We start from the raw sequence: 25,970 nt of genomic DNA, 5'->3' as shown, positions 1-25,970 counted from the left end.
AGTTGTTACCGTATTAGGACATGTAAATGCTGTCTCCATGGGAATTAATAGCTAAAGTGACTCAAGTCCTTGCTGGCCACACTGTGCTCCCAGGCTCAGCCAGGGGTGCACCACAGTCCTGCACGTCCTGGGACATCCCAAGCGATGATGTTCCTGGGCTCAGATGCTGGGGAGCAACAGTCCTGGTGCTTTTGAGGTAGGTATGTTTTGTATGACAGCAAGCCTTTAGTTTGGCATTTGCTTGGGGAAAGCAGCAAACAACAAACAAGTGTGGCTTAAATCAGAAACACCTGCAAAATTATGCAGAGTTTGTACATGTGTTTTAAATGGAAGTGGGAGCATATTTTTTCTTGGCTTACAGTTTTGTAGTTTGTTGAAAAATTACATGGTCTCCATTCCCTCCTTCAAAAGTTTATTGTTGTGAAACCCGGAGCCAACTGAAGTAAGCTTTTGTTACTCACAGTGGAGGAAGAAAAGTTGACCAGGATCTGTCTGTGTTCTAAAAGCACACATGGCCAGTTCTGGGCCTGAGCTCTGGTTTGTATTGCCTTGATCAAAGAAATCAGATAGAGCAACAGACAAAGCCAGAGCCTGGGCTGGGCTGTCAGCAGTCAGTAGGTGCAGTTGGCAGGTTTTACCTGACATTCTCCTCTCTCCAGAAACCTGCATGTTTTCATTACATTAACTGTTAATTACTCCCCACACTGTTACCAGCAGTGCCAATACTGAGTTTCTTCACCTGTGCTTGAGTCTCCAGTCCCTCCATGCACTGGTGATGCAGACAACCTCAGGGTAAGCTTTGTCTGAAGAAGTCTTGGTTTATTGGTTTTGTGATTGCTTCCTTACTATGTTCATCCCAAATTAATCGTATTTCCTGTTCTTCAGCTCCCATTTATGTCTGGGTTTTTTTCTTTTCCATCATTAAACCTCCCTCACCCCTCACTCTGGTGAGGAGTTTTCCTTTTCCCAGGACCTGGAAGCACTGTGGTTTCCTGGCCAGCCCCACCACAGCAGTCTCAGGACTGGAGAGGCTTGTGCTTGTCATGATGACGCATGCAGAGGGCATCACTGTAGTATCTACTGCAGATACAGATACAATTCAGGAAAAAAATGAAAAGCAGCTCTCCTTAAATTACTGAGGAAATAAAGACAACATACTCCCGGGCACTGGAACGCTTCCTCCCTTTGTTCTCTAACAAAGCATTTGTCAAACACCAGGCATGTTCCACTGTGTGTGGTTCGTGTCCTGAGGAGGAATTTGCCCCCCGTGTGTGACTGAGGAGCATTAGGTGGTATTGTCAACGCACACAGGGCTGCCCAGGCAGTTCCAAGTGTTCACATAACCCAAACGGCTCCCTAACGCAAGAAGAGTCACCAGATGATTTTTGTAATTTTAACTCCTCTTTTCTTGCTGGAATAGAAATCTTTTGTTCATTCATCCTTTTTCTTATTGGGTCTAATTTTATTGACTGTCAAACAAACTTGTACTAATGCTATTTCTGCTTGTATTAAAAAGGGATTTCCATGGACTTATAAGCTTACCTTTTTGAATCAGAATGCCACACTGGTTTATCTCATAATCTTTAATATCTCATGACCAGCAGGAACAGCATATGGAACCTTACATTGAGCAACTGAAGGTCTTAGTTGTGAACAAATTGTGTTCATTTTAAAGTCTGAATCTCTGCAGAAAATCCCTCGTGCCTCTCCCACAGGTAAGGGCATGAACTGCATTCATCATCCCTGTAGATGCAGTTACTTGCAGTGCAGTATTTGCCAAGGGCAATATCAGACTGGTGGGATTGGAGCTGCCTTGCTTCGTTTGTTTCATTTTGCAGCTTTTTTGTTCCTCTTTGGCATCATTGTTGTGTCCTGGGGCTTTGGTTCAAGTGGAACCCAGCTAAAGCAGCTGCCTTTCAGCTGTGTGCTCATTTGTAGATGATATCTGATATCAATGGTACTGCTCTTTTTGTTTATGTACGATTTTGTAAACTAAATGGTATTGTTCTAATGGATTTGCTGAAGAGCACAGCCAAGCATTCAGATCATGAACTGTCCTCTTTGATTCATTGCTATTTGAAATTCAGTGTGTGACTGAGCAACTGAGTTGCATGGAATTTTTTCTTTATGTTGCCTGAATCAATCAAACTTTCTCAGTGAGAAGTTTTAATTTAAAAGAAAAACACGCAAAACTGAAAAACCCTATTTATATTCTAAGGCCTGGATTTTTAGGAGTGCAAAGCAGCGTTGAAGATGGCTTAAGAAGTCAGCTGGAGTTTTCCTGGCATGAAATAGCACAGAGTTAGCGCAGTTTGTCTTACAACACTTTAGTTCAGTTCCAGCATTGTAAGCAGGTATAAATCTGAGCAGTCCTGATGAGTGAGGAGGTTGTCTCTGCTTCAGTCTGGGCTCCAGGCTGTGAAAAGTTGGTCTCAAAGTGGGAGGCAGCTGGGGCAGAGCCGCAGCCAGGCTGAGAAACAAAAGGGAGGCCAAGAAAGAGGAGAAGAAAAAAGACAGGCGAAAAACTTCTAACACAAAAAACATGGGAAAAAACCCCATGTTACAAACTTTTTCGAAGTGGAGAATTTGCTCATTTTTAGAGTCACCACAATGAAAAATTAAGTCACAAATAACAGTGTTCACTTTTCTCTGGTGAATTAAAATCACATAACTATGTTTAGTAAGTGTCAAAAGAAAAGATAATCTAAGAACATAAAGTTTGTTGTGTGTTAAGGAGTTCAGAACACAGACAATGGACTCAAGACATTCCTGGATGTGGCCTGAGGAGTGGATGTTTGCAATGCATTGCATATGTCCCTCCATGCACATCTGATCTAGGGCTGGCAGTCTGTGCTGTTATTTCACTTGATTTGTATATTTTAAAAGCCCCAGCTCCTTCCTCACTGAAGATGAGGAGATTCTTTTTTATATTTGTTTTAATTGGACATTAGTAAAGCATATTCCTGACAAAGCAAAAATCCAAACATTTTTCTCTCTGTTGCTTTTTAGAGAGCAAATATTTTTAAGGGTTCAGAGGGCTCTGCAACTCAAGTGTCAGAACTGGGAAATAAGAAAAGGTGGGAGATAGAGGGGAAATTGTGATGAAAAAGAATGACAGAGTCCTGGCTGGGGAAAACAATAATGGATATTATTGCCTTCTGGGTAGAATGAAGGGACTGAGCCCTTGGCTGCTGTTAATTGGTCCAACTCCTCTAAAGTTGGTAGAGGATTGATTCACAGCAGCTGTAATCCTCAAGTTAAATCCCAGCCCCACTGGGAGTTTTATCATTGTCTTCAAAAGAAGAACGATTGTAACCTGTGTGTTATTTTATTCAGTTACCCAGTGAATCTCTTAACAGCAAAAGAAGGGGGCTCAGCCAGCTCTTCCCTGGGGGAGGAGTGGGGGTCAGACTGCTTAAGGAACTAGAAATGTGGAACTAGCGCTCTGTAGAAATTGTCAAAAACCTTCCAAACAAGCCTTTGTCTAATCTTAGTAGTTGGTGTTTTTTTTCACAGCTACTATTTAAAACTGCTGAACTGCAAAATTTTCAAATCCAAGCCAGGTGAAAACTTCAGCTTTTGGCTTGTTTCCTAAGACGAGTTTGGGTCTGTGTCCAACCTCCAGCAATGAATGCTGTGTTTTCACACGGCCATGGTAGACAGCCGAGCTCCTGGTTACAGACACAGGAGCACATGCACAGATCTCATTTTCACTACGTGGTGTGCATGGGAAGCAGTTGTTGATCCTGGCTTATCAGAGAACAAATTCAAGGAATCCAAACACTACTGTAAAGTGTAAACCAGGCCAGGTGATGGGGGATGATGAGATTTATTGTCAGGAATGACAAAAAGTACAGTCCTTGGCTGGACTCAACCTCTACCTGATGGAGTCAATGTGGGATTGGCCTTTGGCTGTCCCTATGCACCACCACTGAGATTTCAGAGATGCCACAGGCCACACAAACTCTAAGGGACAGAAAAACAGCATAAAGCTCCTATTTTGCATATTTTGTGTTTTTTTTTTTTTTTTTCCCATGGCTTGTTACTATTGAACCATCAGAAAGCTGCTTTTAGGTTGCTATTCAGACTTGGTTTGGCAGTTCCAAGCTCAGCCTACTACTTAACTATGTGGAGTTGCAACTTGTGTATGCAAAATATTGACACATTCCTAATTACCTTACTCATGTATGCTGAATTTAAGATACTAAATTCAACTTCCCTTAGGAATAAACTTGGCTCTGTTCCTCAGGGTCTGACTGAAACAGGGCAAGGAACATCAAAATCCCACTGTCAACACCACACAGATGCTCACAAAGCCAAGACAAACTCTCCTCAAAGCCCAGCACACATCCGTACACGGCGGCACGGGAAACAGGCACAGAAAAGCAGTATACACATGGCTCAAAGATGAGGATATTCCTGGGGAGGACTAACTTGCTTGCTCTGAGTCTTTTTCCTGAAAATTTCTTTCTTTTTTTGTTGTTGAAAAGAAATGATTGGATAAAAGTGAACTCCCCTTTGTCATAGAAATGTGGTCTCTTTAGGTGGTATTGACAAAATCTTTACTGTTTGGGGATGTTCTGTTCAAAAGTAGATTTAAAAACAGAATAGAAGTTTTTGGCAGGAATTCTCTTTGTTTTTATGTGTTGAAAATAAGCCAGAATAGCAACTGCTGTGCCAGAATAGTGGTGTTTTAAGGGCTTTCATAAGGCAAAAGATAACAAAGATAATTCTTTTGTCCTCTTAGTGTTTTCTTTGTATTTTTCCCTTTTCTGGTGAACCTTTCCCCTGAAATTGTTTTTCAGCTTTTACTCCAAGCAATTGTGGTCTCAGCATAACCTTTAGTTTCTGTTTTATTTTCCCTTTGTTCCTGTACTGACTTTGTAACTAGATTTTCAATTCATTTCTTGGTCAGATTGCTGCCAGTCCCTGTAGTATCTGAGAGCTGCAACATTTCATCCCATGATTGTTTTCTGTAATTGTATACCAAATACAGGCTGCTGTTGTGTTTGGTGAGAAGCGAACAGAGGTGCACAGCCATCATAATCTGAGAGCTCACCATAGACTTCCTAATATTGGCAGCATTCTTGCAGAAGAATGCTCCTCAGCTGCTAGCAGAGGAGAGGGTAAGGCTCATGCCTCCAGCTGTAGCTTTCCAGCTCTAGACACCTTTGGGGGCAGGAGAAGAATAGGAAGAATAGGGGAAGACTAGGAAGAGTATCTAGCAGGAGAGCAGGATGAATAATTATGGTGGGTAGACCTTGGTTGGGGGTGTGGGAGCGGAGACTTTCCTTTTGGTCAGCTTGAAATGATGGCCTGTATTCTCTGCCAAGCCACATCCCTTCTCCTTAAAGCTCTTAGCTGTTTAGTCTGTTCTCAAACAAGCAATTGTTTTTTCTGTTTGAATATGAAAATAAAAAATAATCAGAGAGATCAGAATTATATATTCAGATTCCACATTTTTTTTCCTTTACATGCCTGGTCACAGCAACCCTAAGTTTGTGAATAGATGGGTTGAGACCCCAAATTGCAGATTTTACTTAGGAATTTCATTTAGGAGGAATTAGTGAAGGGCACTTTGCGGGGGTTGCCTGTGTAACAGAACTGTACAGGCATCAGATTAACTTTGTATGGGGACAGGGGAGTTGAGGAGAGCACAGGCCCTGCCCTTTCTTGCTTTCTTCTGTTATTCCACCAACCTACCCCTGTGTTTGGGGGCTGCCTAGAACCTGGTGGAGAAGCCATGACTTAGTGTAGTCTTGTAATTCAGCATAAATCAGCACCACACCCCTGACAGGGAACGTGGGCAACTGGAATCCAGCAGCAAGACAGTGCAGACTGCAGATGTAGACTGGAAGTCATTCAACATCAAATTGCCACAGACTTCAATAAGGGCAAACAAAGAGCTGGAGTCAAGAATAGCCTGGCACACAGATCCTTCTCATGGCTCCTACTTAGCTGGCTTGAGAAATAGGCCACCAAATTCTGGAACACTGCTGCAGCTATCCATGCTGGTAAATAGCTGAAACTCCTTTAATTCCGTCCAGCTTAGGGGAGTTAAAAATTCTATCACATCACGCCACAGCTTCCTCTTCGTGCTGCACAGGCACTCCATAAATCCACACAGCTCTCTCACTCTTATCTGAATCGCAATGCAGTTATTAAACAAATTGTAAGTCTATTTCATATCCTTTTTACTACTTTGAAAACTGCACAATATAAGGCTTAATAAAAGCTGAATGCTCCAAAACTGCTCTTAGAACTGAAAATATGACTACATCAAAAGACTTTACAAGGGCAGGATTTTAATGGCTGAATAATACGCTGGAACAGAGCAGTAATTTCTTCTCAAATGCTGGGATGAATTATTTATGCTTTGACAACATTATGTGTCTCTAAAGCAGCTTTTAGTTATTCGCCTATTGGAGGACACAGCTGATCCTGCTGCCCACTCTTGTAATTACATTAACCTCTTGACACTACATGACAAGCTTTTCCTGTGAACTGCGATCAATAGCCCATAACTGCTACCTATTTAATAGGGCCATGGTTACACTTCAGTTCAGATATAATTAGCTCTTTTCCCCCTTCCTCTTTTAACAGAGTGTAGAAAAAGCCCATGTTGTTTAAATTAAAAAAAAAAAAAAAAAAACACGCAAAAAAATAAAGGCTGTTAAGTAAAAGAATAAAAGCATTCAGATTGCTGAATAGGCAAGTAATATGTTCCCTGAGTTTGGTTCAGAAATGTGCAGCCCTTCCATTAGTTCACATCTGCATCCAAAAGGAACAGGAAACCATAGCACATGAGGACCTTTAGGAATCAATTACAGAAGTGCTGGTACTGGTGGGCAGGGTGTGACATGATAGAGCTGAAGCACATGCTGATAATGATACAAAGGAGCTTCGTTTCCTCTCTGTTTCCACCTAGCTTTCACATGTCATTGCATACTATCGGAGCTACGTTGTCTCAGGGAGATATTTAGACTCAGATAAATATGTGTAGGGTTTGAAATGAAAGTATTTGACTAATTGTGTTAACACTTTTAAACAAGTAATGCCTTCTTGAAGCTAATCTTTTTGCTGTTATGGGCTATATGAACAGACTAATGAATGCAATATGAAAGAGATTGATCTTCATCTTGATGTAATAGAAATTACCTGTCCAGGGGCCTTTAAAACACCTTTTCCTTCCTTGATCTATAGGTAGGTGGCCATGCTCATGCCACTGGCCCAGACAACACCGCCCCAATTGTAATTTAAAAGTTTATATTCTCTACTCCAAATAATTATTTACATTTTCATGTGCAACTTTGCAAAATAGCCTTCAGGAACTAAAGAGGTTTTGTGGGGTTTTTTGATTTTGGCTTTTGGTTGGTGGGTTGAGCACTTTATGCTGCTGCTCATTTTAACAGAACAGGATAAATGCTTGTAATTAGGTTTTATAACTTTTTCTTAAATTGGCAGTTTACAAAAGTTGTATTCTTTCAGTCAGGATCCAAAGAAATCAAGCTGATGAGCTTCTTTCCAGATCCTCCAAGGGACTTCCAACCAGGTTTGCACCAAGAACAATTAATGCTATCAAAACATGACAAGGCAATATTGGTAGTGAAAGAACCTGAGTGGTTTCTCTCATCAGAAACATATCTCTCTAGATCTGTGAACCCTTTCAGTTGGGCGCCTCTATGTTTTTAGGAACCTCACTCAAATTTCAACCCTTTTGGAGTTAGGTGCTTAAATTGATGTAACATCTGGGTCTTAGGATGAGCTTCCCTTCTCTGAAATTACTGGAAAATATTTCCTTACTTGCTTGACTTTACTGGCAGGAAATGGCTTTTTGTGAGCATACCTGTTGTGACAAGTTCTTTAAAATGCCAAAATTACAGACTCTAACTTCAGCCTGTGAATAGTTATTCCCTAACCTTCAGCTTGTAAGTAGTTATTCTCTAAAGAGAATACATTCACTTGTAGTAAAAAACTTTTGTTTACTTGTGTTTGTACACTTTACTGACATAGGTTGTGCTGCAGATCATGGACATTGCTGAGGCCCTGGGAGGCCTCCTGACCCTAATCATTCCTTGCTGTCTCCAAAGCAGAACCTAAACTGCTCTGTGACATTGGTTCTCTTGAATAAGGGTGAGGTTTGGTGATTAACGGTATGTATTCCCAGGAAGGCTTACCTTTGCTTAGTAAATATTATATTTCCTATTTCAAGACTATAACAAAGCCATGGTTTGCCCTGCCCGCAAAAGCTCAGAATAGAATAATAGATATGAAAGCATAATTCTGCTATAAAAACTTCCTTATCAGTGTGTGCAGTTGCTATCGGGACACATTTTTTTTTTTTTCAGCATAGACAGATTAACAGAATTGTTAATACTCCTGTAAATTAGTGTAATAGCCCTGTTTGAGATGGTAACTAGATGCTCCTGGGAATAGCACTGGAGTAATCAACCATAAGGCAGAGATTCCAAGGAAACTCTGAAACACCTTCCCATTTCTCCCAAGAGACAAAAGACAAGAAAGAGAAGAGCTGAATAAGCAGTTAATAATATATAATGAGTTAGAAGTTTAAAGTTTATGATGATTCATAATTATTATAAGAAACCAGTTTGTCAATTCATGAATTCAAGACAAGCTTGTTTTCCTGCACACTGCTTATTGCCACTTGCTGTAGCTGTGAGGTGTTGTACTGCCTTTCAACAGAACTTCATTTTTGGAGGCATTTTTTCTTTCCTTCAGCATGTCTGTCAAGTAAGCAAAGGGTTTGGCTAGGTTTTCTGTTCCTCCTCCTGAAATTTTTTTTAAAAAAGGATGCCAGTCAGATTTTCTAAGATATTTTTGGTAACAGAATTTCCCTCACACAGATTTGTTGATCCCAGTAGCTGACAAGGTGTGTTAAAGCAAGTTCTTATAAAACTGCTGTCCTAAGAAAAATGATAGATTATCTGTTTCTCTGCAGAAGGCAGACATCATCTTTTTATGAATTCTGAGTGTGTCAGAGGTTCTCAAAAGTGAACCTCTTGTAGCCTTGACAATCTTGAGAATAGAGTGAAGGAGACAGAGGTAAAGGACCTGAGGGGAGGGCAGGGAAAGGAGAGGGAGGGCTGGTTCTCAGAGCAGGGCATATAGCTATTTTTATAGGTTAGTTCTGATAAGATCTTGGAAGATCTCGGGCCTTCTTTGAGGCTCCCCTTATATTGTTTAAGATGTCAGTTACAGTTTGTCTACCAAAGAAACTCTCATCTATTTAGAAAAAAGGGAATGTTTCATTATTCCCAGTTTACGAAGTAGGAATTGAGGCACACTGAGAGGTAATTATTTTATTAAAGATCACCCAGACATTATGTGACAAAGCCAGGAGCAGAAGTCAGGACCACAAACCTGTTCTTTAACGGCAAGGATATCTTTCCTTCTGCATTTTTACTGTTTGGGATATGCTGAGAAACTCTTCCTGACTGTAGATTTGTTTAATGGTATTACAAGATTAACACTAGTCATCTGGCTGGAATTTTCACTAACAAGTCATATCACTATGTGTTTATTTAATATGAGATAACCTTTCATTTTCCTGCCGGCAAATATTTCATTTCAGAGGTACTAAGCTGACTAAAGTTACAACTTGCATGAGTGATATGGAATTTGAAGTTAAACGGCAGACTGTTTGTTATATTTATAACTGATAGCAAAAGGGATTTCAGTTCATAATTAAAAATAAAAAAATCAGGAGCTTGTCAGCATTAAAGTGAGGGAAGTCCGCATTGGGAAATGCACAGCATAGCTAAAGTATTTATGCACCTATTTATTTTCCTGCACACCCATGTGATTAATCTGTGTGCTATCAGCTGGGCTTCCAAACAATGATTTCCTCAGCTCTGTATTGCACAGAGCAAGGCAGGGCATGAAATGAGAGAGAGCTGCTTCAGTTTTCCTGGGCTTTTCTTTGTGCTACAGCAACAGGCAGAGTCTAGATTGTTATGAGCAGGGTGTCTCTCATCCTGCCAGGCCTTTTCCTACAGCCCCTGCCAATTTGGCCTCACGGTGAGGTACACTGGTCTTTGAAGGCTGAATGAGCTGAGAATGTGGTTTTGATTCTTATCTTTAAGCAGATTTGCCACCTTCATCTGACATGGGGAAGGGGAAATGAAAATCAAACCTGGAATCACCAGTATGGCAAGGCAAAGCACTCCTGTGAGGCTGGCAAGACACAAAATTGCAGGGTACGTCTTGAACATAGGCACAAGTCCATTGAAGACAACATTACCCCAGTTTGGGAGCTTCTATTCCAGAGCACACCGGTGCATTCTTTTCTAGATGGGAGAGTTCAGATACCTTCTAAAGGCACCTGAATAAATAAAGTCTATAAGCGTTTCACTGAGGTAACACTGGAAGTCAGAGAAAAAGATATTTTCCCTCTTGTGCGGTAACCCACCCATTTGTCTATACATTATTTAACAATGGTCACCTAAGAATGGCAAGCAAGGCATACCTCATGTCCCCTTTGAGAGGTTACAGGAATAGTGTTCCATTACAGCGTATAGTATCCATAATGGCTTGAGAGATACATTCTCTGTATCTGGTGTCCATTTTAAACAGGGAAGGAGAAAAATGGTAACATGATTGCATTGTCCGTAGGCTGGGAGTCTGGATACAGCTGGGCTGCTTCGGTTGAAAGAAAAGCCTGGAACCTAGCAGAACAATTTGCTTTCAAATTTGTTTCTCTATTGCGTTATTCCAGTTTGGGGTTGTTTTTTTTTTTGTTGTTGTTGTTTGTTTTGTTTTTAATGCTTTAGAACAGGATTTCAGCTGCTGCATAGCAGCTGTCTGCAGCAAGCAAGCTATGAAGTCCACCAGCTTGTTGAGGTAAGCAGAGCACAGGCACTCTGAAAAGAGAAAAAATTGTAAACCTGGGCTCTGTATTTAGACATAAGTGTGAGCTGCCTTCACCCAGGGTGGGTCCAGCCCTGCTCCTATTTCCCAGGCAGGAGGCAAAGTCAAAGGGAGAGAGTTGCAAGATCCCTGCAATGCCAGGAGCTGACACAAGCTGCTGAGCATCCCTGTGTTTCTTGGTATGAAGGCACCAGGCTGGGCACCGCCTGTGCTTAGAAATCTCCCCGTGGGGCTGCCTGTCCAGACTTTCAGCAGGATTTTCCCCTCATCTGTTTCACCTCATGCTTCTCATCCAAATCAAGTAGATCAAATTATTATTCCCCAGTCTTATCCTTTCATACCTCACAAGTCTTCTCACTAGATTGTTGTTTAATTCTGTGCAGCCCAGCTAAACCTCCCACAAAATCAAATGTGTAAAACTACAGGAAATGTGTATTTCCAATGTATTTTCTCCCTTTTCACAGTGTTTATATGCAGCCTCTGATGATTTTTAGATGTTATTTTTATTTTAAAGTGATTTGATTAAATGTTTCTTTAATTTTGGTTGCAGTTTAGTTAACTATTGCCATACCTAGCAGTCTCTATCAGGTTGTTTTCTCGCCTTGAAATCAGTCAAAGGAATTGACTTCCAACTGCTCTGCAAGGGTCTATGGCACAGATTGCCACAGAGAGTATGGTATTATTTTTGCTTCTTAACTAGATGAACATAACCCTCCTAATCACATTCCTGTGGGAATGGTCATGTATAGAAAGCCAAGATTTGCTTTCCCAAGCATTGAGAGAAGGTCTTATAAAACTCAATTTCCGTAGGAATTGTAGAGAGCAAAGGTATCACAGATACTCATATCCATGGAACATCTTCGTGTTTAAATTTAAATGAATATTCTTATGAGATTTCTTTATTTCTTGAGTGGTCTTGCATTTTTCACCCCACTCCACTTTTGTCTATGGTCAAAATCTGATTTATCAAGATAAAGCTGTTATTTCCATAGGCAGATGTAACCCTTGAGCTGAAAATAAAATGTGATATACTATGGGAAAATGCAAACTAAGATATATGAGAACAAAACCTTTCTACAGCATGCTCCAAATTGGCAGGGTTATAGCAAGAAATGATGCAGTAAAAAGACTTGGGATTGATTGCTTCCATAAAATTAGCTTTGATCTGCAACATGATATAAGCGGAAGAAAGGCTAGCACAGTTTGAGGCTGCATTGATTGGAACATGTCCTGGAGCAAATAAACCAGAGACTGGGTCTTGTTTTGGGATTTTAACGCTGTGGTTTTTCCCCAGACTAGCAGCCCTCATTCTTTCACAGTGATATCCTGGGGCCTCGATTACTCTGTGTGCATCCTCATGTACTTGTGTTTGGGATGTCTTGTAAAGATATCAGTGACCTGAAAAATACTGATTGCAGAGAAATAAATTGGTCTGGAAGGACTGCTGTATAGAGGTAAATGTAAGGTGTTCTGGTAAAATTACATGCTTAGCAGGATAGCAGCTAAATAGCAAATTAATGCAAAATAATGTAATTGATGTATATAGAAGAAAAACAAAGATTCAGTCACACCATAGAAGCTACAATATAATTAGGAGCAGTGGAATGAACATAAAAAGAAAAAACCAATTTGAATATTACGAAAAATGTTCTGAAGCGCCTTTAGCCTTTCAAATAACATCCCACGTGAGGTTGTGGGGGATTCTTGAAAATTGATCCTATAGGTATTAATTAAAGAGCCAATAAACCTGCAATTGAGAGCAATCTTATTGCTCCTGGAGGGATTGCCCAAATGATCTGTGCAATATTTTTTTGTCTCTATCTCCTCTGGCTTATGCAGATGAAAGAGAAAAGCAGAAGTGATGTCTTCAGCACAGGTGGTGACCTGACTCAATGAAACGAGTCCACCAGCCCTGCAGATGCCAAATGGAAAAGGGCAAAGAAAGGAGGCACGTGGAGGGGGGAAGAGCAGAAGGCACAAATGCAGTGCCCTGCTGAGAGTGCATCGGGAAGAAAAGGCAAAGTGCAACAGGGGCTTTAGAGAAGAAAAGGAACAGAAACCCGCTTGGAGGTCCAACGTGTGCTCCTGTAGCTGAACCCACTGATGCAATGGCAGCTCTACAGCAAAACAACATGCAGTGCTTGGGGTCAAATGGTTCAGCAAAGTCCTTGGGTGCTACCTGAAGGTAAAGGGGGTGCTTTATTTCCCCTGTTTCAGCTCTTTTTGCTGAATGGGCCCATGGACTGCCATGGAGGATCACTGGACCCCCATAAACCTCTGGACCTGCCTGTGTTTCCCAGCAGTGGGTATCTCTTCCTCAGGCTGGGGAGACCTGCTCCTGTTTTTATTCATCCTAGGATTTGATGACAGCACTGTTGAAAGTGAAGAGCTGTTTTACAGACCTGCATACAAAATGTATACATGGACATATATTTTCATGTATGTGAGGGAATCAGGCTGAGAGGAGTGAAGCTGAAAAGTGTTTTCTGAGTGTGTAGTAGTAAATCCAATAATATATTCCCAAATGTTGTGTTAGGTAAAAGTCAACAGCTGAAGTAGTCATTGTATCAGCTGCTGGCTGATATGCACCTTGGGCTTCGGTGTTCCCAGTCCCACTGTAGAGGAAATTGTCCATGTAGCCAGGAGCCACGTGCCACAACTGAGGTGACTACTCCCCATTTGTGTGTCACATGTCTCAGCAAACACAGACATCTGCAAGATCTCTGTCTCATAACATGCAGCAAAGCTTTTTCCTGTATAGAACTGGGATTTTTCTCTCCCTTAAGAAACACGAGGTTCGACTCCTGCCTGGCACATTGTAGGAACTCCAGTCCCTGGGGAAGGGATTTCTGCTTGGTTTTGGCACGTGAGCCTGCTCAGGTGAATTGCTTGAGAGTGTGAGAGGGTAAAGCATCATTTTGTATAATGAACAAGTGGTTCATTTTGGGAAATGATGAGGCTGTACTATCTGTTCAGTACAAGACTGTATTTTTGCAAAAATCTACGTGATTTAATCTGATTTTAACAGTAAGTAAAGGAATTTAAAATGTAGCCCTTGCCATTAACTGTTTGGAAATACAAAGAAAATTGCAGTTGCTGCTTTGCTGCTTGATTAACATTGTAGTTGTTCTCCATATTTTTCAAATGTTTGTGGTCTATTTAATGCATCTTTACTTGTGGGAAGGTAACTTAATTGTTATAATGCTTTCTTTTACCCGAGCTCCTGTTAAATGGATGGATAATGCAAAAATGCTAACGCTAGTGCATCACTTTTTTTCTAATTTTCTTCTGAAAGATGGACTCCTATTGATATCACTTTCCCTTGTAATCACATTGGCAATTGTTTGAAGGTGCGATGGGAAAGCTTTTAAGCATGTGAATGTTGCAACTGCCTATGGGTATCAGTAGTGGAAGTGCTTTTGAGGTCATGCAATGACAGATCAGCACTAGTACAAGGTAACTTTTCTGACCAGGCAGCAACTAATTAATGTTGCCTGTGCAATGAGAAATGGCTTTCCATGGCAACTGATAGAAATCAACCCATAATGTTAAATCAAATTCTCATACTGGGAATTTGCCAAGCAAGTGAAGATCGCAGATACTCTGCAACAGAAAAAAAAAGATTCAATTACTCAGATAAATGACCTTTGCAGGTTATTCATCTAGGTCCCATCAGAACGTGTGCTCTAGGTTTCCTCTCTTGATATTCCTCAGAAGAAATTTACTTTGTTATTCCCTACCTGATTGCTGTAGTCTTTTAGAGGATATTTGTTTTTAAGCCACAGCCTGTTATTTCCTTTTGCTGCCTGAGCTTAGTGAGAACTCTGTGCCTCAGACATGCAATAAAGCCCAGTAGCAGAGGAAATAACAGCGCAGTTAACCTCCTTAACACTGATAATAAATAAGCGCTAATAAGATATGTACCAGGGTGGCAATTGCCCTGACATAATGAAATGCACTAGTTTAAATAAGTGGTAGCTGGTGTCATCATGCTTTTCAGTAAAGAACCTGTGCAGGCACTATATTTTCTGAGTAATTTATGTGTCAGGTTTTGTAGGCAGCTTAGCTGCTGTTAAGACATTAAGTCCAAGTGGCCCAGTTTTCATAAATTCTTGACACCGAGCAGGACCCTTTGTTTTTACAGGTGCCTATCTCTGATCCGAGCTATTTCTTTAAAAATATTGCCCCAGCTGGGAGGGCTGAGCATTCTTAGAAATCCAGTCTCTGTCTTCTCCCTTTTTGTTTAAACTGCATTTCACTGGATTAAAGCCAGCTCCACTGAGGATCTTGCTCTCCTCTTGCTGCCGTGACTCTTGATAGAACACAACATCTCTGCCATCAATTTACGTCCTTGCAGATCAAATAGCTCTCTTCATCTCACCCCACTGACAAGTTATCATGACAACTGTGTGGGTATACACACTCTGGAACTGGAGAGGAAGTTTACTTCATTGTAAAGCAATTCTTCAGGGTGGCTTAGTGAGGCATTTTGAAGGAAATGTTAAAGTTGTCTTTGCAGCAGGTCCATTCCAGGAAAATGCAAAATGCCCCCCGTCAAGTACATTGTCTCACAGCTTGGGCACTGCTTAGAGCAACTCGTGCTGTAATTGAATTTCAATACCTAAAAAAAAAAAAGGATACTGATTAACCAGGAGATGTTTATAAGTAACAATATTAATTAGACAATCATAGTTTATAAAAGCCACATGAGGATGTGATTTGTGAATCGTAACTAAGTCTCAGGGATTGTGCTAATTTATTATGGTTTGGAAATAGAACTGTGAATTTGTAAGCGTCGTGCCTCATTATTACGATTATTATTTTTTTTTTCCTCCACAGTTCCCTTGACACTTATTGTGTTACTAAAGACAAGAATAATAATTCTAGAAAATGGTCATGTTTTATCTCTGTAATATTGCTGGCAAATTGAGACAGCACGGTAGCGAAATCATAGAAGAAGTTTTCTCTGAAGTGCCCATGCCTTTGGTTTATGGAGCTTGTTAGATTTTCGTCATTGCTTGGTTGCAAAAAAACATCTGCTCCTGCTTTTGGGAAATATTCGTAGCACTTTTACAGCAGGATTTAATTACTGCCAGTGAATGGTGGTTGGTTGCCATACAGTACTAAAAGATTTTTATCTATACTCCTCTATATCTATGAAGTGTAAATGACAAATAGGAACACTATTTAACTGTGACTTTAGTAACAAAGGCTACTTGCTGAAGAGCTATGTGGTGAGAGAGTTCAAATGTTGGTCAATACTCGAAGGATTTGGTTTCAGAGTTGCTCACAAAGTGATGTGATTTGTTTCATTTTGAGCTCCATACCAGAATGTAGCTTGCTAAATCCTAAAACTATTAGCCACAGTAAAATCTCCAACATGAACCTTGGGTGAATCTGAGGTACCGGGAACTTTCTGAGCAGATGCAGTCAATGTTGCTTATGATTTTTTAAAGTGCTGATCACTCTTGGCTCTGAACACTATGCTTTTGATGGAGCTTTGTTTTAATAAATGATTTTGTTAGGTTTTAGTCATCCATCTGCTATTTTGGGAGAGATCTTAGACATTTCTCTTATCATGAAGATACAACCTGATTTTTATGCTGTCTGGAAAGGAGGGCATCTCAGTCCTCTAGAAATATCTAATGCATAAATGTGACTGATGGCATTTGATTGCAACATTTTCCCTGGTAATTAGAGAGAAGCACAGTACCTGAGGCAGCAGTAATGTCAGCTTTGGCTCCCTCCCTTCTCTTCAAAAAGTTTACACCACTCTGATTTTTTAAAGCCTGCTTTCTCTCTGTTCTACAGGAAAAAGAAGCCTTTTCCCACACCTAATGACTTCCCTCATTTGAGTTATCTGTGAATTCTCTGAACTCTTCGTCCTTGTCAACTGTAATAGCTCCAGAGAGAGAACCAACAGCAGGTCCTGCATTCTCTTGCAGAGTGTGTGTCTCCAGCTGAATAGCAAAGAGGATGACTTTGCAGGCATAAAGCCAGCCTTGTCACAGATGTTCGTGAAGCTCCAGTTTGGCCTGGGGAATCTTTCTGCTGCAGCTCCCTGCTCTACTCACACCCTTTTTGTATTTGCATGAGAAGGAAAGAGCCCAGCTTGGCTGGCGGGGCAGGCCTGGGAATTTGTGGAGAAACTCTTCAGTACTTATGCATGGGACATTACATATGGAAATCATGATGTTATTACAGGTTATGAGAAACATTTATATTAGGATGGCACCCACATATTCTGCTCTACAATTGTGTATGCAAATAAGTGACAAAGTGTTTGCAGTTTCCAACTGAGAACCTATTTTTTTTTCTTTAATCTGAGTCCTCATTCAGTTCCTGCAATGACCTAGCTGTGGCAAAGGTTCACACTGTGGTATTTGAAAATAGTTTCAAGTACCTTCAATATATTTTAGCAATACTGACATGCCTGCACAGGCAAACAGACATAGTCTGGGCTTTTTTATACCAGAAAAGAAGTGTATTTGCTGGTTTATTTTGTATATAGTTCTGAAATTGAAACAAGTCATACCCCTGGGGACATCTTACATTGTGTTTGCATGGGGCTTTTCTCAGCACAGACACTTGGAACCCCAACAGACACTGTTACGCTGGCAAAAGCTTCATGTGTCAACCCTTATTTTCTTTAAAAATTCTTGGAATTCAAAATCCAGTCATCCTGCCCTTTCCTTGCTTTTGGCTCCTAATGTCTTGCAGAAGGTTTGATGATGGATTGGTGCATCTGGGTGTTTGTTACACACCGATGTGCAATAGCCTGTGCAGGGTTAAGGCTTCAGAGAGATGGAGAAATCCTCCCTCAGCTTTCTCCTGAGCCCTAGGAACTCACGTCGCATTCATTAGACAAACTAGCTGGTCTAAAAACAGCATGCAAAACACTCTGGATTACTCTGATGTATAAGTTTAGTAGCCCGTTCCCCCAAGGAGTGCCAATAACTCAACTTTTAGACCTCCAAGTAAACCTGGTTTTGAGGGTCCAATTTATGACGGCTTGAAAATGAATGCAGGGTAGTGTTTGGGAAGAACTGGGAGCTAAAGACTACACGCATTTTGTTGGTTTAAAGTGGTAGGGCTGCCCCCTCACCTGTAATCTCTGCAGATTACCGGCTCCTGCTCCACTCACAGCCCTGACAATGAGCTGTTCATGGCGTGCTGATCTGGGGCAGATTCAGAACAACTCACATTTCTGCTCAAGGTATATAGTTTCATTGCTTTGACACAGGCAGGATTTATAATAGCAGGGGATGATGTTTTTTCCCTATCTCAAACGAATGACAATTCTCATATTATCTCTCTGTTGAGCCTTGTTGCTCTCAATTCTAATGTGATTTTCAACCTTGCATATATCTATTTGCAAAGGTAAACGAGATATTTCCTTGTATGGATGTAGGCAACTGATGAGAAGGTTTACTAAGGTGGTTTTCAGCGTAAACACCCTGAATTCAAACAGTTATACAAAATGCCAGGCACTGTCAATCCACAAAGCTGATTTACTTGGTCTCTGAAACTTCACTCAGGAATCAATTAGGAAATTCCCGGTTTCTGAAGTAAGAGGAAATATTCCTTAATGTGTACCTGGTAACGTGACATGTAAGTCAGGATACCAGAACTAGGAATTTTGGCATCAAGATTACCACTTCAGCCTGAGTGATATTGCACCTGAAAAGATTTGTACATGGGGATAAGTCCTGGAAACATATTCAAATGTAAAGAGTTCAAAGACCTAAGTGACTGAGAAACAAAACCATGCCTCTGGTAATGTTTTCTAATGACTTAATTAGCTTCTCTGTTTAAAAAATATGTATTTTAGTTCTAGTTTGAAGCAACTGAATTACTAATTTCTTGATGTTGCATTTTTCTATGGCTCTTTTTCTGCTGTTATTAACACTAGATCTTTTTTTCGTGTAGCTGCTGCCTCAGGTATGTCTATGCATGCTCCAAACTCATGCCTGCTTGTAGTGTAGACAAACACTGTTTCCTCTCTGAAGAAGGCAAACCCAGCATAAAGCAGAGGAGGATGCAGGTGCAGAGGGGCTGGTGACAGCACAAATGTACCTGAAAAACCCTGCAGCCAGACCCAGCTCCGTGCTCCCACCCTGAGAGCTCTGGGTATTTATTGCTTTTGCCTCTCATTTTGCTCTGTTCCAAACATAGCAGCCCTTTACAGGTGAGATTATCCCCTGTGAAACCCTGCACAGTAAAAAACTCCTTTCAGTACCGCTAACAACATAAGTTTAGGAAAATGCTAACAATAATAGATTTTATTCTGCATTCTCTAAATGGTCCAAACTCTCACATTGATTTTAATAGCTCTTTGCCTGAGTAGTTGTTATGTGAGCAGGTTATGATTGAAATGGCCTAATTCTCATTTACAGGAAGTGTGTATAAAATAGAAATATCCACAGCCAAGTCATCATTACATGTGTGGTAGAAAGGGTTTGGATGTAGTAGAAGGTAATTCAGCTTTAAAGGTGAAGGTACTTCTCTTTTCATTTCCTTCCACCATTGCCTCTGCTACTTTTTACGGGTCTTTTTTCTCGTTTCTTGTTAGCTTCTTCCAGGGACTGGAAGCTGAATGGTGATTCTGTCTACAGCTCTTTTCAGCTCAGATTATGATTCCATGCTGGTCAAAAGTAGTTGCACAAATTCCTGAGTACACTTAGGATTTCCTTTTCTAATTGGAAAAATACCCCCCAAAATAAACTAGCTTAGAATCTCATGTCTGGTCACTCCCCCTCAAAGCCCTTGCCTTCTCCAACAGACTGAAAAAAAGAGATAAAAAAGTATGGAAAATGAACATTTACTCCTTTGATCCCTCAAGTTAATCACACCCTTTTAGATTCCTGAGGTTTGTTTGGTTTTTTTGCAGCATTTGAACCAATATTCATAGAACAAACAATCTAAAGTTCTTCACTGAAGTGACAGATAACATTAGCAGATGTCTGTAGTCTTCAGCAGCCTCATCCTGTACTTTCAAGAACTAGACATATTGGTAGAAATGTCTCTCTGGTTCTGTGATATAAGATGGCACTTGTATCAATCAAGGAAGCACTTAGGAAACTGAAGATAATACTGCAGCTGAAAGATTTTTTTCCCTGAAATTCTTGCTGCAGAAAAAAAGTACATTGAGATAAATATCCCCGTGTCAGATGCACACAAGAAGGCCTCTTTGTTGAACAATGCCAGTAGATTAAAGAAATAAAAACACACAGTGCTGTCTTTCCACTGTTACTCCAGTGTAATTCTGATATCCTTCACTTGGTTGAAAAGAGCCATTCCAGCCTTTTCAGGAACAGGACAGGAGAGCTCACTCCCTCATTTCTTAGTATTTCTTAGAAAGAATTTTTTGTGATATATTTATTGTGAGAAACTTTTTTTTTTTTTTTTTTTTTGGCCAGAATGAGAGTTTTGCTCCCTTGAATACTATGATTTGAAGTCAGGGCATTACATTCCAAGCTACTGATTTGCATGTGTCCAGATACAACTGGGGATGGCCTGTGTGTGAACCTGAGGGACGGAAAGGAAGGAGGGAGAGAAAGGGTTAAGGGAGGAGATGATCATGGAAATGGAATATCCTTGCCTGATCATCATGAGAGAACAAATTCTCCAGGGGCCAAGGGATTATCGTGTCTACAAAGGTACAATAAAGGGGGAGGCTGAGCTACTCATGGTGTCATCACAGCTGTAATTCTCAAGCCATAAAAAACCCCAGTATGTCATTAATTCAGCCATTCTGGTTGCTGTAGAGGTGGTATTCCAGTATTGCTATTAATTCATCTTTTTACCCACTAATACATTATTTTCTGCAGGGATTCATTGTTTTAACCCTCAAAGTGAATTAGCCTGTGGCATATTTCAAAAGTTTCTGCCCAATTAAATCCATCCAAGGACATCCACATTGCCTCAGAGCCACTAGCAATACATTAGCAAAGATAAAAACCCCCGTCAAGAGGGTAGGATATCTTTAATGGGACTTTATCACTGAGACTTGACGTTATAGATACGTGAGAAGCAAAATGTGCTTGGCAATTCCCACAGAGATCATGCACTCTAAAATGACCTTAAAACGCACAATCACTAACAGCAGTATTTGTCACACTCATTGCTTGTTAGTTTAGACCAGAATATTACTTCTGAATAAATTCTGATTTGCCACAGAAAATATATAAAGCAGTAACGTGTAACTGAAAATGATCATTGAACTCCAGTATTGCTGGGACTTGTTTTTTACGCTTGTGGGTGATGAAAGGTTTTTAGCTAAAATGAAAATAAGCATGCATAGTGCTGATAGAGAGAATGGGGCAAAGCAAAGTGGAATGGACACGATAGGAGAACTGGCTGAGCAGAGGCTAAGCAGCTTTGGTGGACCTGAGCTTGTCTGGGGTCTCAGTACCATGTTCTGCAGAATGCAGCACCTATATTGTTCATGCTTTTGCATTATCTACCGTTTCCAGGCTTCCTGCTACTCTGGATTAGGGAAAGCCATCTGTGTACAGACATACCATTCAGTGTTTCTGTTCCTGAACAGCAGGCTAGAGGAGATAGCAATGGGAATCACAGATCAAACCCTCTGCTTTTCTCCCCTGCTCTCTGGGTGGAGTAAGCACAACTGGGTGCTTAATTTTTGCTTATCATCATTTTCAGAAACTGAGATGAGAGCGAGCTTTGGGTACATGCGCTCTTTCTAAATGTATCCCCAAAGTGTTTGTGCACCTGTCTCTTAGTCCCCTACCAGTTCAGGTACTTATCACTAGTGGTGGTTTATGCAGAATAACAACTATTCTTATCCTAGAAATTAAGGAGAAACATTTCAGGATATAATCTTTTTTCATGGTATCAGTACCTGTTTGTATGACACTGACATTTACAAGGATCTGACACTGCTCAGATGCAGAATTCTCTGGTTTCAGAAAACAACAATGCAAAACATAAAGACAGGATAGATTTTTACTGGGTATTTTACCATACTAGGGAAGGCATTTAAAACACAAATAGACAACATGTAGCACATGCACTATTAAGCTTTTACAGGGCATTATTCCACTCAAGGGATGCTTGTAGTGTGAAAAGAGATAGAAACAAGACAGGACATAGAGAGCAAGACAGATCTTTATGAGGAATTATCCCACACTGGGGAGGCTGCTATTGTGAACAGAGGGAAGAGAAACAAGGCAGGAGATAAAGACGAGAGATTTTACTGGCTTTAATGTCCGCCTCTGTGTGATCTAAAGCCTCACTGGTAGCACTGGATGAAGAATGCACACTGAAAAGCTCATCCTAAGATCTCATTCTGTTTTCCTGTTTGGTAATTGAGAAGGTCGAACTGGGCAGTTTTTTCCCCCACACACTTTGTTCTGGGGATATTTTTTGTTTCAGTCAACAGGATAAAATGACCAGTGAGGCACAAGTGAATGTACTTTTCAGAACTGATGCTTTCAGATGCTGTAAAATAGAGCTGTATGAAAAATAAAGACCAGTGGGATTTTGCTGATAAAGGGAGTTCAAGGAGAATAGTTACTAAGTTGAGGTCAAAATAGACAAATGGTTTCAGACAAAAGAATAATTTCAAAATGCCACTTTTGTTGTGAATTTAGTTGTGAATGAGAAAACGTGTTCTCTTAAATGTCTTAAAGAAAATTTATTTTCATCTTGACACAAAACACTTTGATCTTTAACAAAATTTTTTATTTTGTGATATTCTCTTGAGCTAGAATTTTAATTTTGAATCATTCTGAATCAATTTTTTTTTAGACTTCACTTGTTCAGACAGCAGCTGCAATCATGCAATTATTTGAGTAATGACACCAGTAAAGCCTCATTCCATATGGAGTATGGTTCAACAGTTTCCTGTACAAATATCCCAGTGTTTGGGAGGCGTGAATCCTATAGCTGGGCATTTATAAAATTTCTGTGCACTCCCTGTTGTCTAATAAGGAGATCCCACGATGTAGCCCTTCTCAGAATCAGGTCTCATCACATCCTTCTTTTCTCGACTGAAATCTGCAGGGAATGCTCTTTGGAGTTATATTACTGCGATAACAAATTTAATTGAAATGAGATGATTATAATAGGAGTTACAGCAGGGAACAGAACAGAGCCAGCAGGTTCCTGCAGCCCTTTTTGCCCAAGCAAACCAGGTAATGGCTGCTCAGCGAGGCAGCTTCCCTGGGCAGCGTTCTCTATGTGCCCTCCAGGGGTCTGTCCCAGTGTCTTGGGAGCCCTGTGGGAAAAGAGGTTGACTGCCAGTGGGGACATAGACCAAATAGTGTCACTGATCCACTGCCTCAAACCTCAGAGCAACAAAGAGTCTGCCCTGCGTTCCTAAGAGCAGCTGCATCCTCTTTAATGCGTGGAGAGCTGTATCTCTCCAGCTGTAAACCAGGGCTGTTTGCTTGCTCTGTGCCATGTGCAAGTGCAGCCGCAGTATTGATTATAAGATGCTCAGATACTATAGGAAAGAAGGTGATATAGGCAGCTTTATATGATTTAGTAGGCAGTGTGAATGTTTTAACAGGTTTTCCAGGTCATTCTGTAGCATTTAATAGGCTGCTGTGTCCTAGTGAGTCTACAATTAAAAAAACTCAGCCAAACAACAGGACCATACTCAAACAAATCCAACCACATAAAAAGAAGAGCTCAGTTTCTCCTATTAAATTCTGTGGTCTAACAGATAACTGGTTTGGTGCAATGTCATGGCTGATAAACTCTGGGGAGCTTTTCCACAGAAAAGAGCGATTGTGGAATCAAATTTGCTGAAAAAGAGGAATGAAAACTCAAGTACATGAAAGTCACAAAGGTATGAAGAGTTAATTAAAGTGAGATCAAAACAAAGGGAGGAGATACAGAACATGACTTTTTCAAAGAAGTTGAACAAAGTCCTCAACAATTAAGAGAATAATAACAATATCATAAATAAATATGAAGGAGGGTGGGAATGAGAAGAAAACCTGAAATGTGGAAACCAATCCAGCAGGTGGGAAAAGAACAATTGTTAGGATTTATGTGCCTTGGCTGGCACAGACTCACCAGTATGCAATTGCTAGTTTCTCAGACTCCTGTGATTCACTAATTTCTTCACTTTTTTTTCTTTCATTCTGGGGGGAAGAGCCTCAAACCATCATAACTACACCTTGAACAGTGTGGTTGATCAAAGAGAATTGGAATATACTAGAAATAGAAGTGAACTGCACTTCAGTATTTTTATCAATGTAGCATCCCTCTGCTCAAGTGTTTATATGCCACTGATCAACAATGTTTCTGTTCAGGCCATGTTAATGTGCATACATTTATTTCATTCTGCTCTAAATGGATCTATTTTGTCTTTATTTTTTTTTCTTTTTTTTTTCTTCCTACGATCCCTGCATGTATTCCAGGAAGAAGAAACATAATCTCTCTTCCTTCATACAGACTGGTACAGCTTCCTAAATCAGGCTTGTTCTGAGAAGTCATCAAACTAAGAGAATATGACATTGTCCTAGCTAATAAAATTAGGGGAAACAAGGAGCTACATCTTGCATTCTACTTGTAAGTGGTACAATTTAAGCTTCGTCAGGATTTTTCTGGCCTAATAGTCCAAGGGACTGCTAATGACAAAGAGAAACCTTTCATAGCCATTCCTGGTGCTGCTCAAGACCTGGGTGAGGCCAATTAGAGCATTCCCACCTGACTTGGAGTTGCTAGAGGGCAGACCCTGCCTCTGACACTGGTAAACCCAAACTGCTGAGTGTTTTAGTTTGGACTACAAAACAAATTGTTTGCAGAGCTTTCTCCCAACTGTTCTGTTACTGACTTTCAAGTGTAAATAGATACTGAATTTTGCAACTGAGTATACACTCTTTTGAGCAGGCATATTGTCTGCAGGGGTACTCCTCACGAGAGCACCTGCATTAATACTCCCATGGTCATGAATCACATTCCCCATGGGAATACTGGCAGTATCTGGCAGCCTTGCTTGCCTTCATCAATGTGTTTTTACCTTGGAATAGAGCGAGTGGCTGTCAGCAACCTCTGGGGGCAGCTGGAGGCAAACAGGAAAGACACTGGGAAAGGTGTGGTGGAGAAAGCCCTTGCAGTTTTCTGCTGTTGCTCAAAGGTGCTTTAAGCTGGAAGGTTGGTTGCTCGTGACAGTCAGGTGAGCACAAAAGCTTTGGCCAATGCATGGTTTTATTCTCTGGTGGTGCATAACCTGTTCATTCAGCAACTGGTATTTCTGCTGTCCTCAGATTCACGTCCTTGTAACTAACACAGCTAGATTAGGACTCAAACTGTTAGGCACAGCCCTAAAAAGTCTGAAAGTCATGGCCCTAACAAAGTTATTTTACTGGGGTGGATTCTTCATGGTTGTGAAAAAATGTTTCTGACCCAAGCCACAGTGTGACTGAAGGATACCTGATGTCCAGGAGCATCTTTCTAGGTCTGCAGCTGGCACAAACTGAGTTTTGGTTGTGTGAACTATTCACTGTAATGGGTGATAAACTCTTTGAAGGTGTTGGAGGTTGTGGATCTGTCTTTGCTGAAGCAGATACAGGTGGCTTTTCAAGCAAGATAATTGAGTTCCTTTAGTGAGAAAGAGGGTGGAAGCTGTCCAGCCCCCCTCCCCTGTCTGACTTGCCCAGAAGGCAGTGGTACTGTGTGTGTACCTTGTGGGGCTGCTGGTACATCCTGGAGATGAAAGAGGGCTCAGAGGAGAGGGGCCAGGGTGATGTGAAACTCAGGAATAATACAGGGCATGACTGACCCCAGCTGCTGCAGTGATCTGAGTGTGTAATGAGCACAAAGGGTCCAGAAAGTGGGCCCTGTTTTAGCTAAACACCCTGAGTTCCTTAAAAGAGTGTGAGTGTCTCCCTGAGTTAGCCAGAGCAATGTGCTAAATATGAAATCATCTGTAACATCAGCTATCTTTAAATAAGTAAATTTGATATGAAACATTCCACCCTAAGTATGGAATATCTGAAAAAAACAGGTCAGAGAATACTGGACTCTGGTACCACTAGAGGTGTGATGTGGAAGAGACCCTCAGCCCCCTGCTACTCTGTGATATGTTATAATTATCCTGCCCATTA

This window comes from Corvus moneduloides, chromosome 10 (assembly GCF_009650955.1).
Source record: "Corvus moneduloides isolate bCorMon1 chromosome 10, bCorMon1.pri, whole genome shotgun sequence".
NCBI classification, from domain to species: domain Eukaryota; kingdom Metazoa; phylum Chordata; class Aves; order Passeriformes; family Corvidae; genus Corvus; species Corvus moneduloides.
Note: the sequence above shows the minus strand (reverse complement) of the source record.